This window comes from Tachypleus tridentatus, chromosome 13 (assembly GCF_004210375.1).
Source record: "Tachypleus tridentatus isolate NWPU-2018 chromosome 13, ASM421037v1, whole genome shotgun sequence".
Classification (NCBI taxonomy): domain Eukaryota; kingdom Metazoa; phylum Arthropoda; class Merostomata; order Xiphosura; family Limulidae; genus Tachypleus; species Tachypleus tridentatus.
Genome location: NC_134837.1, coordinates 49,376,952 through 49,392,363, shown reverse-complemented (window position 1 = coordinate 49,392,363; position 15,412 = coordinate 49,376,952). Strand labels below are relative to the sequence as shown.

General features: G+C 30.2%; 1 protein-coding gene across 4 annotated transcripts in view; it reads right to left on the bottom strand.

Moving 5' to 3' along the window:
- LOC143240256 (uncharacterized) overlaps positions 1–15,412 on the bottom strand; it is a 127,408-nt gene that overhangs the window by 62,243 nt on the left and 49,753 nt on the right. For all 4 annotated transcript variants that reach the window (XM_076482408.1, XM_076482407.1, XM_076482410.1 and 1 more), the window contains 7 exons: positions 12,517–12,608; positions 11,369–11,486; positions 10,980–11,130; positions 5,677–5,725; positions 4,569–4,623; positions 4,113–4,190; positions 1,252–1,410 (listed from right to left, as the gene is read on the bottom strand). The gene's annotated coding sequence lies outside the window, so the exon portion shown is untranslated. The remainder of the gene's footprint in view (positions 1–1,251; positions 1,411–4,112; positions 4,191–4,568; positions 4,624–5,676; positions 5,726–10,979; positions 11,131–11,368; positions 11,487–12,516; positions 12,609–15,412) is intronic.

The following is a 15,412-nucleotide window of genomic DNA, read 5'->3' as shown; positions in this document are numbered from 1 at the left end:
AACACTCTTCTGAATACTGTTTAATGTATACAATATATTATTTGTTATATCAAGATAAAATTCTATAATAGCATAAGTTTAGACATAGCTTTCAATTTTAAACATTAATCATCACACCAATCAGCCCTGTACAATGAGCAAAAACTTTAGAAATTAAAATAAATGATATGTCAAGGCCATTTCCTTATCATTTAATTAATCCATTCAAAATACAATTTCAAACATTATATAACAGCAACAGTTTATAAACAGGACACAAAAAGATTAACAGTAATAACTAGTTGTTAAGTCCTTTTTTTTCAATCACAGCATAGTAGCTCAAATAATGGTTCCGAGTTTTTCAGCTACAAACTCTTAGTTCATAACTCCATTATCACTTCACCAATTAGAAATCTAATTACAGTTTTGAACACAGGAGGTCAAACCCTTTTGACTGATGTATTTCACCATGTTCAAGTCTTTTAGATTAATTTACTCTAATCCTGCTTGAAATAATTTCAATCTGAGGGTAGGACTGGCAGAGATCTTGATAAGTAATAAAATCAAATTAGGTATAGTGCCCCAAGCTTGGTATTGTCTGCAAACAAAAATATAGCTAATGAAAAGAAAAAGAAGATCTCAAAAATTAACTCTCTCCACATGGGCTTCGAGAATTTGACCAATCACATGTTCTTTTTGTACTTGTATAGTCTTTATAGATTTGTTACTATTAACTTTTGATATAGTGTACATATTTAAACAATTCAGAAAATATTTATAAGCCTTTCAGATACAAGAAATCATGTTTTTAGTAAAGTATTTTTAATAAACTAAAAAAAAATTGACCATGAATATATGAAGTATTTGTTTTGAATAGTCCATGTGCAAAGTGATTTTCATGTTAAAAGTATTTTTCTTCATATCAAAAATTCCAAATTTCATTTGTGTAATCTCTAAACACTTTTCAAATGTTTGTTTTCAGTGAAACTTTATATTTTGTCTGTTATTTATTCTATCTTAATTCTCTCAAAGGTTGGTTAATTTGACTGACCTTGTAACCCCCACTCAAAAAAAAACAATTAAAATAAATCTCAATTAGCCTCCTTTTCTTTCTAGAGTTATTAATTTGCTTAATTCCATGTGAAATCTAGTTTACAGTCAAAATACGTAAATTATTTCTCAAGTTTATTTAAGATTTCTCTAAGTGACTGTTCAATGAAAAAAAAAACTGTACAAAAAATAAAACTTTTAAAAGAAATAAAAAGTACATACTGTAGAGACGGGTATTTGAGTATTAGAAATATTATATTTAGGAGATTTTGGATTATCTCTCATTACAGGAAAAGCAGTACAGTTAGATTTTTGTTCAAGAGATGGATCCTTTTCAGAGGGCCTGACTGTAGTAGGCTGAAAGCTTCTCTCTTCTGAAGTCTACAAAAACAAGAATGATAATCTATCAAACAGCCAATTAGTTAATCAACATTTCCATTATTAGCTTAATAATTAAATCATTTTACATGCAAAAAACAACATCCAACACCACTTTATGACCACAGAGCTACTGAAACTTAACTTTCCAAATAGCTTCAGATAAAGCTTCGACATTGTTGAATAGAGCAGATTATAAACTTTATAATTCAATGTACACAGAATATAAAATGTGTGATAAGTAATTCTTTTTCATGTAAAATTGACAAAATATAACTCATATAAAGTAGAACAATGGAATACTATGTGGAGTTTAGAAAACTAAGAAAAAACTGCAGATTTGGGAATTTTTTTATAGTTTCTTGAGTCTTTTTTTTTCCTGATAAATTATAAGTATTTGAAAGTTACAAAACTTTACAAGATTTAGAGAGTAAAACATAGGGTGATAAAATATTCTGTTGACTCAAATCCTTAATTACTGAATATCTTGTTTGGTTTATTATATTCAAATAATGCAAATAAATAATATATATTTCTTAGATGTAAGCTACAGTGGAGCGCCATTAAGCCGCAGACCAGTAAACCTCGAAATCGCTTAAGCTGCTGTAGCAAGTCTTGTGAGCGAGGATTATCGCAGCTCACAGCTAATTTAAGAATGTGTAAAAACTCGGCTTACGAATTTAATCCTGGCTTTATAACTTCAAGGGGATATTTAAAAAGAATTTGCTTCAATTTGGGAAATAAATAAAATATATTACAATAGAAATCGACCATTAATCTACCTTATCCGCTCTCTACGTCAGCTTTATGGAGGCCGCCATTGTTACCAAATCACACCTCTCCATACATTAAAGTTAATCTGCGGTAAATCCATGAAAAAAGTGATCAATAATTAAAGTATTATTTTTAATTCAATAATCCAATATAATGATCACGCAATGGCCCGGATGAGGCTCCTCGGTGGAGCTGTTGGCAACTTCGACTTTTCAGTCACAAAGGTTTAAGCCGCAGACCACTTAATCCGCAGTTAAGCAGGTTGACCCCTCAAATACTGCGGCTTAATGGCGCTCTACTGTATTTTGATCAAGAATATGGTTAGCAACAATACTATTACACAATATGAATTATATTTTAATACTTTAACCTATCAGGGCAAAAGGGTTAAAAGGGCAATAAAAAAATAAAATTTAATTATAAACAGATGTATACTGTTATGAGATTAAAGATACTGAAGATAAATGAATGCCATTTCATGTTAATATCTGAAGTCATTCTTGAAAGAAACTGAGAGTAATTTCAATTTATTTTTTGTTTTGGTGTTTAGAAGGTTAATGAAATTGATCAACCTTGTACAGAGTTAGGGTAGAGAAAATAAAAAATAAAATATAACATTTTAATGAAAATGAACATATGAAATATATATAGGAAGGATTAGAGATTACACAAATGAAATTTGGGATTGTTTTGAGATGAAGAAAAGTATTTCTAATCTTCACATGAAAATCACTTTCCACATGGACCATTCAAAACAAACATCTGATAGATTCAGGACAAAATTTTTTATTTAGTTTTTTTAAAAATACTTCACTACAAAATATGACTTTTTTATGCAAAAAACTTATAATTTTTACTGAAAGACTGCCAAAATTTGTGAAAATATATGCACAATATCAAAAATTAGTGATATCAAATCTATAAAGACTCTACTTGAGCATAAAATGGCAACCTATCACAATTGGTAAACCTTAATGAGCTCGTGTGGTGAGAGTTAAAAGGGTACCCACTGTAAAAGTATTAAATAAACAAGACATTTATAAGCATCCCCAGCTGTCATCTATTGGAAGATGTCCACTTTGAATTCCTGCCAAGACGTATGATGATTATTACAAGGGTTAAAAATAATGTTGTTGTTTTTCTTAATTATAACATCATTTTTATCCACTATTACAAAAGTAATAACATCTGTTATGGAATAAAACTCAATTAATAATAGTTTTATGGTTCAACCCTATTACCATATTATCTTGTATTTACTTATTGTGTTTTACAGGGTGTTTGGAAAGTCACTGTGCAGTTTTGTCTGTTAATAAATATATAAGTGTACAGTGACTTTCCGAACACCCTGTAAAATCTATACTATGTGAAGTATGACTGGGTAGAAAGACCAAGATTTTCTAGATTGTGAGGTGTTCTTGGTGACATAACTTTTGATGGTTAAGAGCTCAAAATACAGAGAGATGAACGCATTATGTTACACTACTGATAATTTCACAATTTACCAACAATAAAAAATACTGTCTTTTATCAGTTTACATGGCTCATATAAACATTTTACGAGGCAGTCCAGAAATGTTAAATAAATTATATGAAATATTAAGTTTACATACCATAATTCCTTTTAAAACATAATAATCAAAACTTTTTTTTGCTCAGGTATTGCTAGTAAACACAGAAACAATGATTTTTTATTGTTCTTCAAAAAACATTTAATTCAATTTTGAAAATGTAAAAACTGAAATTTGACAGGCAATTCATTCTATTAGAAATTTATAATAAACTCACAGTAGCTGACTTAAAAATCTTTACATTTTTTACTACTAGATTTCAGATATGAAAAAGCAACTAATTACAGGTTCAAGAACAAGAGTAATAAATTTATACAAAGTATGCATTTCAATATGTATAATCATACTATAATTTAATACCTTATGCTCTACTGTTTCTTCATAAGTTGAGCTGTCTTCATCAGAATCAGACGAAGAAGGAACAAGGTCTGGGACATCCTATTAAGTGTTAAACAAATAACTGACATTTGAAAATATTTTATGGCAAATGGGTATGAAAATGTTTTTGCAGATTATCTTTACAATTTCATTTTAATACTTTTACTGAAAGAAATCAACAGCATTTTTCTACAGAAAAAATGAATTAACTGTAAAAGTGCAGAATGTTATTCTGCTCTAATGGTTTTCATTTTTTCAAATTTGCAAAACAAAATCAATAAGCATCATCTAATCATATTTACCCTTACATACAAACAACCAACTAATTCAAGTCCTACTAAAATTAGCATTGTTTATATATCTTGAAGTTTCTAAAAATCATCAAGGGAATATTGAAGAAATAATTATATTGACAAAAATTAAATCAAAAACACCTACATTAATATTAATTTGCTTTTTCAATCTTGAACATCTCCCAAATTCTGAAATATGCCTAAGGAAACAAAATTTAAACTTTTGTTAGTACTAAATGACTAATTCAAGCAAAACAGTGCATTCAAGTATTTATCAATGAAATCTAAAACCTTGTTCAAAATGGCACTTCTTAGTAATCAACTTCAGAAATACAAGTTTGCAGTCACTTTAAATTCCTCTAAAACTACTGTTCTATGTTCTCTTCCACCATTCTTCTTAAAAGTACTAACTGAGATTGTTTAAGTAATTACAACATCTACAAATCCATTACCATAATTGATTAATTCTATTATAATTATGAAGTAATTACCTAATAAACATATATAATGTCAAAGGTACACTTTCTTAAATAAATATTTGATAACTTCATTCTGCTACAAATTCTACTAACATTTCATTATTAAAGTTAAAAAGACAAAACCTTTCAACTTCTGTCAGCACAAGAAAAACATCTTAAATTTCATATGTACTAAATTTTCACTAAAACTACAGTAAATATGTATATGTGCTCAATTCTAGCCTGTTACAGGAACATTAGTTTTATGCTGTAGAGCATTTTCTGTTTAAAGTTTTATATATAATTTACCAAATTAAAGACATGCTTATTAAGTATGCACTGAATCAAATATAAAGATAAACTAGATCAAATATAAAGATTTAGTGAAAAATAACATTTGATATTTATTTATGAGGTTTAAAGTGATTATAAATATTAAACTGGAATAACTTTAAGACAAAAAAGTATTTTTAATCTTAAATTGAAGGTTACTTTGCACTATAAGCAGTCAACACTGACTCCATATATTCACAGAAAAGAATTTAGTAAAAATACTTAATTAAATACTTTGACTTATTGTCTACAAAAGACTTGTAATGTTTACTAAATGTATGAAAAATTTCACAAATACACAAAAAGATGTTAAAAAGTTAGAGCACTAAAACTATGATAATTACTTTAAGGTGAAGTGATTCAGGAGGAAAAGGGTTAATATGAATCATCATGTTGTACGACTAGAAAAAATACACATTTATTTCCACATTAATCCTTTTTGTGTTTATATTCTGCACAAACCTTTCATCCATCTTCTTATAAGTACAACACAGACCATTACGTTTTAAACCTGAAAAAAACAATATTAGTGATATTACTGTATAATCAAGTTCTTTTATAATGATCAGTTATTACAAATTTTAAATACAGTTCAATTTTCTAATCACAAATGATAAAAACTTCTTAAACTCATAAACATACAGAAGGTTAATCATACTTAATACTCAAGAATTTGCAAATGCTAAAGCATCCACCACAGAAGTAAGCTGTGGCACCATAAGCAAGATGTTTGAAATTTGTACAGTTGATTTATGGCAATTTCTCAATCATTCAGCAGTGCAATGATTCCATAGGTAATCTTATGTTTAGAAGAATATTCATGTAGAATTTTTAAAGAGAAATACCTATACAACAGGCTTATTAAATGGTGAAAAGTCAAAAAACACAATATGTCAAAGAGGGGAGCTTTAAATGTTCTCTATGGAAGTAAAAAATAAGAACAGAGCATTTAGAACAACATTGAGCTCCAAATTCAGACCCTAACCCAATCCAGAGCAACACTCCCATCCACAGTAAAGGACATGGCAATAATAAAAATAATGAAAAGCATTGCAGTGGTATATCTCTAATGCAACTCCAATGGATTATTATGCTTTTTAATTATCTTTAGCATTATTGTTCCATATAGAATGAATGTCTGTGAAAAGTGTGTCAAGAAATGTGTGCTAAGACTAACCTTGCCAAACTTTGCAGAAGCTTGTTAAAATGGAAATTGCCATATCAGGCAGCAATGCACAATCATAGACATCAGTCTGAACTTATAATAGGATATTAAGTGCTTTTGTTGTTGTTTTTTGGCTATTAAGCACAAAACTACATAATGAGCTATCTGTACTGTTCCCATCAAAAGTAGCAAAACTCAGTTTTTAGCATTATATCCTTCAGACTTACCACTGGGAGCAAGATTAAGTACCTTAACTTCAGAACATATATGGAAAGCTTGCTTATACCAACAAAATAATTTCTATTACTCATACTTGATGATTATGTGGCAAAAATCAATTGCTATAAACTCACAGATTTACAAATAAAAAATACTGATTGAAACTCTTCTCCAGAATAAATTGACTGCACTATTGAAAAAGGGAAAGAGAAAGAGGAAATATTCTTAAGATTAGTAACTGAAATGACAGAAGTACAAGTAGAGAATTCTTAGAGCTATTTACTCTAATGTTCCCAACCATAAATTAAAATGGTATGACATATCACATGGGATATAGATAAATAAACAGATAAAATTAATACCAATTACACAATTATAATTATTTTGCATGCTACAAGCCTTTCACTCCCACTCACCCCTTGATTCACATGGTGTAACTGATTCTTGCATGCAATTATCATGTGAAAAACCTTCACCAACAGTAGTGTCATACACCCACATACACTATTCTACCTAACTATCAATTTGAATTTAGACAGAAATGTATATACCAGTTGACAGTGGAGAGGAAGGATGTAAAGTGTGAACAGAAATAAGTACAAGTCAGAAATAAATTTTTAGTGCAAGAAAATTATAACTTCTGATAAGGTATCTTACTTATGCTCAAATACATAGCTAGAATCTCGCATAAAATAGACTGGTGTGAGATAAAGTAGAAACTTCCTTTGAAAGTGCCTGAAGGACATTCTAATGAGGTAACCCTTATACACTTGAGACCACAACACTTCTGTACCAAGTATGCTCTTTGCCCAGATGTGGAAAATTGGGAGGAGCATATCTCACTGGGGAGAAAACAGTTGGACAGTGATCTAACCACAACATATTATAATTTCAATCTCCCTGACAAACAAAATGTGGGTCAAATAAAGGATGTGCACCAAAGTGTAGAGTGGCTAGAGTATGATGGACCACACATAGCAAGTCAACTGCATCCAAAACTCAACTCTTGGGAACTGATATCCATACAAGGGTAAGAAAAGGATTGTACTGACTTCATCTCAAGACACAACTAGAGCACACATGAACAGAGTGAAAAATGTATATATCCCACTCAAATCCAACAGATTGGAACAACCCCCAAATGCAGTAACATCCTCAACATAAAGACATTAAGGGCTAGCACAAGAGAAAGAAGTGAAACAACCAACAAGTTCACCCACTATAACCCTCAACACTGGGGTAGTGCACTCAAAGTGAATTGAGTAAGGGACACCTTGAACATACATGTAAGAACCTATATTGATTAGTTCAGCTTTAAATCCATAACCAAACAATTGGAAATTGATATCCACACAGTGGAAGGATTAGGGATCCCAATCAAATAGGTGAACTGCATTTATGCCAGCACACTACATGAGTGAATACAACATGTCAAATGACTCAGTTCTAAATATGGTACTTAACTTCCAGGAACCAACATCCATGCATGGGTAGAATAAAGGATCTCAATCATTATGATGGTGCACTACACGTCTAAAGCATCCCTTAAAACAAACCCGTGCAGAGTGGAAGCGTTTATTTGGAAGATGTCATCTACGCTGGAAGAACACCACCACCTCACTCTAAACTGAATGGAGTCTTTTTAGTTTATATTATACATTTTGTAAATCTCTCACTCATGAGTACTCACTAAAAGAAATGAGGGTGGTGTGGGGTGGAGAGTCCACATGAATGTTCACACTTGAGACAGTCCAATGGATGATCACAAAATTCTGTTTTGAAAAGCAGATCAAACCCGAGTTATTAAATCCAAGGAATGACAAGGTTGGCCAAGAATCCCATTCTGTTTCACTCATTAAGGTCTATGAGTTAGTACAGTCTAGCACAGGCATATTTGTAAAGCAAAGATATTACAAGGAATAACCTAGAAGTGATCTTGTGGAAGACCCCATCTCCAGGTTATATGAATGTAATGAACAGTGTACATTTTATGGGTATGGAAATTATAAAAGGAAGTCAACATCTCCTTACAATGTGGATTGTAATACAATTCTAAGTGAATGAAGTATACCTGAACAGGATTGGAATCCTGGTCAGACCACTGATCTGAATCCTCCTGCTGATCAACCCATGACCCCCCCCCAACTGTATATATGAGAATCAGAGAAGAGATACAAATCTGGATAAAGGGAAGAAAGTGGTAACAGGAAAAATCAAATGAAAAATTCAACTATGTGAGCTGTTTGTGTAAGTAGCAGGTAAGTATGTTATGACCTCCTCCAAGCTAACCAAATCTAGACGTTCAAGTAGTGGTGTTAGCAAAATTCTCCAAAATGCTGAAGTTGGATAAAACCAGACCATGTAACAAGAGACGTGGAACTAAAACAAGTCTGAAGGGCAAGGAACAAAATTGGAACTAAATCATGTGACAAAAATCTAAGAGAGCATCCTAAAAAATGAAAACTAGAAACATATTGTATACATTCTTAGTCATATAGAAATTGTCTACTCAACTGTGATCAAAGGACAAAAAAGTTCCAGACATAGAACATTAAAAAATATGACATTGGCTATGAATGATACAAAAGAGCAATAAAAAAAATATATATATAACATTGCAGATGTTCACATTATGTATAATGTAGAGAAGTAGCTCTCCAAAATGGGCCCATGGAGAAAAAGGGCTGATCATAAGTCCCTGTAAAAAGTGAATGGTAAACAAATGATACAAGACAGTGTCCAACTTCAGAAGATTCCAAAAGGAAAAAAGCAGTATGTGGAGAAAAAGAATCAAAGAAGACAAATGCCCCAATAAAAAGGGATGGAGGAGAGGTATCCTCTGAAAATCTCCTTGATATAGGTTGAATATCTAAGAAAGGAGATGTAAGGTACACATTTCCTGAAGGAGAGTTGATAAGTTCATAAAAAGCTAGATGTGGGATAAATGTGATAGTATTAAATATGAATTGACAATATCATATGTATGGAATGTAATGCTTTGAAGAATAACAATACAGTTAACTTATGATATATCAACAAAATGAGGGTAATCCTAAAATGACAAAGACCATGTTATGCCTAATCTAATGTTAAAGGATAAAGAATACAACTAAACTCTAATTTCAAACTTGAACTTCACTATGCTTATTCACCAATTCAACTAAGCTCATGTTATTGAATCCCAATAATGACAAATAATAATATTAAGAGTGAAAAATATTCAAAAACAAAAAGTGTATAATTTCTTATATTTCCAAGATTGACAGGACATGTGGGCCCCCAAACTTCAGTCAAGGCCCAGAAAAGTACAGCCAATAATTCCTCTGTCAAAGATCAACATCTAAAACTAACATAAATGTGCTAATAAAAGACATAACCATTGTAGGGATAACTTAGAATTTGAAATTAATAATTCAAAATGACTAACCACACATTCATGTAGGCAGAGAGAAATAAGAAAGTAGAAAAAATTTTGTAATGAAGAATTAAGTTTTGTAACATGGTAAAAATAAGTTACAAGTATTACTATTGTATAAGAAATAGTAAACTTGTTGAGAGAAAGTGATATAAAGATACAAAAAACAGCACATGAAGATAGCACAAACTAAATATCTGAGCACAAGCAATGCCAAACAATAAATGACAGAGATGTAGAATATAGCACACAAAGAATCACAGGCATCATGTGGGTTTCTAGCACCACTATTTGTGGAGGTTATGTCACACAATAATTTGCAAGCGAGAAACAATTAAACTATGTGAATTGATGGGTGCATGAGAGTGATAAACTTTGGCATGTGAAAAAAACTTTTGCAAATAGAGGACAGCACTGAATGAAAATACCTATTTATGTGAGAAGAAGTAATGTCCCTTGTCAAAACTGTTTACAGAAAAAGAAAAATACAGTTTTATGTCTTTTCTTAATATAAATATTATGAAAATATATTTTTCACAACCTCTGTTTGATTAAACAGTATATTCTTGCTTTTTGTCTAAGAACTCTCCTATTCCTGAGATCTTAATTTGTTAAGTAACTGTACCATATTTCTAACTGTGGTCACAAGGGTAGACAATTACATAACAGTACCCTTGGAATTTAAACAACAAAAAAAAAAAGTTAGAGTTTAAACATTTCTCTTATACAACCACTTTAGAAATATGGTGAAATAACGTTCCACTTTGAAAAGTAAAGTACCTGAGTAAAGTGCAAAATTTATCTTTATTTAAAAACTTGTTACAGAAAATAAAAGGTCCTTAATATATTTGAAAAATCTTTTCCTGATTTTGTGATGTTGTTTTCCCAATATAAAACTATAACACCTATATGCAATGAATGAAATTATACAAGGACAAGTATTACAACAACTTTTTTTGAACTTACATTGTCTAACCAACTGATCTTTGAATGATTCTAATTCAGACAGATCTGCATAATCAACATTTAAGCAGTGATTCTTGCCAAAGCTACAAACATTATGAGCCAAGTGGTATTCACCCTGACCTTCCAGTGCTCGAGCTAGCAAGTGATAACCCTTCAAAATATAAACAACAATTAACAAAAAGTAACATTGTAAGGGAATGATATGCAGTCTCAGGTCAAAATCAATATTTGAACTTTATCATTAAAACAACAGTAACAATTCTTAATGTAATGAGAACATATTGTTAATTCCAACAAAATTTAAACTTTATCCCTTTATCAAATTTAATGTTACTGCACTTTTTACATTAATATGACTCAAAAAAAATACATATATACATGCAACTTACTTTTAACCAATCAGGTCTGAGAATAACAGCTCGTCGACTATCCAATTCAGCTTCGATCCATTTATGAAGTTTGAGATGTGCCAACGCTCGGTTAGAGTACAAAATGTTATTGTAACGGCTAAAATATAGTATTATTTTAAATGGTGAAAAAAAAATTTAATTCAGTGTTAAATACTATAAATGCACTTATAAACACTTACACAGTCTTGTGACAGAATTTTCCTCAAATAAAAATTTACAACACACATAGGTTTTGTGTCCTCACACTGTTAATCAAGAATATACTTCAGCCAATCACAAAGCAGTCATGTCTCAAGTGCAGTAAAAATATATTTCAATTAATTTTAATCAACGGCAGAAGCTAACAGGATTATTGAACTATTGTAATTAGTTTATAAACTCAGAACTCATTTGCTTTGTAAATGAAGTAAGAACTAAGAGTTTGTGGTATTTCAGACATACTGATTTTTTAAGTGGAGAAAACATCTGGTCTGTCAATGGCATCATGAATTCATATCCAATCCAATTAGTCTTTAATCTTTTTTTTAAATATAAACAACCAAACTTCATAAGACAGCATGATATCATAAAACCTTCTAAAGCTTGGTAACTCATTTACAATTTTAAATATATATATGCACAGAAAAAACTAATGGCATTTGTGTGAAATGTAGTTTCAAGTAATAGAACTGAGGCAAACAATTATGTTTCACAAATATTTCACTTGCTAGAATCACTATTTTGTCCACAAAGGCACCATCATGGCCATATTTAAATAATATATTTGTGAAATGTACAACTGTCTTCATTTTTATAAATTCTTCCCATTGCAGAGGTTCACTAAGTACTAACACATTTCAAGTATTAATTATTTTCATCTAATTCATTTTTCAGAAATATTGAGAAATTCACACTGAAAATGAAAAAAAAAAATTTTAACCTTTTCTTATTACTTAAACTAATCTATGTTTTTAAAAGGTTCATGATTATCTCCATTCATGAAAATGTTTTACCTTTGGAAAAAATCATAGTGAAACAAAATATACAGACAAATTCTAGACATCACATTACAAATCTATAATATAAAACTTTGTCCTAAAACATGTGCATTGTGTTACAAATTAATTACTCATAACAGTTTTACTGACCTGAATTTTATAGCTTTTGTATAAGAAGCAATAGCTTGAGAAAACTGTTGACCTTTGTACTCACAATTACCCATAGTTTTCAGTTCCAAAGCCTAAAGAAATAAAGATATTAGTTAAAAGAAAACAGCATTTTTTAAATTTTTGTAAAAGGGAGAGATGAACAATTCTGCTTTATATGCATAGGTAACAAGCAAATATAATACAAACAAACTGTTACACAAATGAACAAATTTAATTTGTTCACACGCAAACTCAGTCAATTTTCTTAAAATTATTTCACTATATATATATATATATATTTTTTCAATCTGAAAGAAGTCTGCTAAAACATAGACCCATGCTGTAACAGTTAAAAGAGACTCATGCAAAAGTAATGATGATTTAGCCTTTTTAAAGTTCAACTAACAACATGCTTTGTATATATAATTCTGACAAATTGTTTAACCCGATTATGATCTAAGAGCAGCTTTCTGGTGTTCAGTGACAACCACATACACAATTTTACACTAAGTAAAAATTGCACCAAAAATTATTTAAACAACTTTTAATACAAAAATATTTAAGAATTAATATTCTAGATCTCAGTTTTAGTTACTTAGTGTAATCTAAAAGTTTTAAATATGTTGAATATTGACCTCTATGCAGCCCCAAGGGTTGTCTTCTGAAGGCAATGCATTTACATATGATTTTACATTTTTCTGCTCTTCCTAAAGTATAGCTTTACATTTAGTCATAACTTCTCATCCTTTAGAAATAGACTCGTCTATGTTTTGTTTCTCACACATTCCTTTTATCTCAGTAATTTGATTTCAAGAGCCTAGTGTAAAGAGTCTTTTATGATGTCACAGCAAGTGGATTAGACAGTAACTAATAACACTTAGTAACAAATCCACAAAAGACCAATGGCAAAAAAATAAAGCAAATAAATTGGGGTAAGTAGCAATTTCCAATTTATGATAAAGTGACTAGCAGAAGTTTTCATAGTGGGAGAAAAAAAAAATTCTAATATGAGGTTTACACAACTCACAAACAAGCAACAAACCTGGGAATTTGTTTCATTTCGTTTGATGATTTTTTTCAGTTGGGATAACCTTTTTGTGTTATTTTCATTTGAAAGCTACAAGAATAGTCATTCCATGTCAAATAATCCAGGGGGGTGCAGGTGACCCCCACAGAATGCCTTGAAAAAATTCATATGTGCTCATCTACCCATATAATGAAAAATTGCCAAAGATTAGATCAATATCTCTAATAGTTTCTGATTTACAGCCCTGTAAAATTTAGTTAATTTTTTTTTTATTTTTGATGAATTCATTTTTGGGCAACTTTGGCTGCTTTAAGCTGCAAGATTAATGGTGGTAGAAGGTTGAAAGTTGCTACACTGACTGAATTAAACACACAGAATTCAAAAATGGTCTCAAACCAAGTTTATCTTTCTTAGGATTTGCATAGTGAAGCAGTAAAATCACCTGAAAACCCAAAATCGTAAAAAATATTGGTTTATGTAATAAGCCATAGCTCTAAGACTTAATATTATACAAAGCTGAATTTTTTTTCTAATTCCTATAACATATCAGTTGATAAATCAGCAATTGTTGTAATTACAAGTCTGTTAGATCTCCTGTAAAAAAATTTAGCTGCATGCAACTTTTTATGATTTAGCCAAAAATAGCTCTACTTCAGGCCACAGTTTGACCATATCACCAGTTATTCAGCCTTTTCAGATTTTTACCATATATTCTTACATCTCTGAATATGAATATGATCTACAAAAAAAATCAGGATGGTATTTGACCTACTTTTTGAGTTATAATTTTTTAAAGTATCCTCTGACCATATGTTTTTTATTTAAAAAAAAATCAGTTCAGGTGTGTTACTGTGTGCAAATATATCCATATAATTTTGAAATAATTTATGAATCCCATTGAAATATTCTAATCAGCCTTTACCACATATTGTTACATCTCTGAACATGATCTTCAAAAACATCAAGGTTGTGAAAAATAATAAATTATCAAATTAATAAGTTATTACTAAATAATAAATTATGGCTTATTACATAAACCAATGTTTTTTACGATTTTGGGTTTTCAGGTGATTTTACTGCCTCACTATGCAAATACAAAGAGAGATAAACTTGGTTTGAGACCATTTTTTAATTCAGTCAGTGTAGCGAATTTCAGCCTTCTACCACCATTACTCTAACAGCTTTAAGCAGCCAAAATTGCCCAAAAATTAATTTACCAAAAATAACAAAAAATTAAATTTTACAGGACTGTAAATAAAAAATTATTAGATATTGATCTAATCTTTGGCAGTTTTTCATTATATGGGTAGATGAGCACATGAAAATTTTTTCAAGGCATTCTGAGGGGGTCACCTGGAAAATTTTCCAAAATCTGGATGATTTGACATGGAATGACCCAATATTCTTCTGTGAGAAGGCATCAAGCTACAAGTTATACAATAAGAAACTATTCACAAAACTTCCATATCAGCAAAGCTAATCAAACAACACATAAAGAGGATAAGAATTCACAAGCTTTTGAAAAGAAATAATTATTGAGGAGAAATTAAATTTCACCAAAACTATAGTTGAAAAAATATCACCTGTATCATTGTAGGCCTAGCCAATATTTTTAATGTTTATCACTGTTTTATGTTATTTCATGGCCTCTGAAAACAAGAAAAGCTAGACCTAAGTGGAAATAAAAAAAAGGAAATTTCTGAAAATTAACATAAAAAATAAATGTTTCTTTATTTCATGTTTTTAATTGTTATTTTCCTTGTATGTGAGAGCTTGTATAAACAAATGAGAAAAATTAGTGTGATGTTAGTAGAATAACACATATAAAAAATTAGTTTTATCAATAAATAGCTCTCTTGGTTACATTTA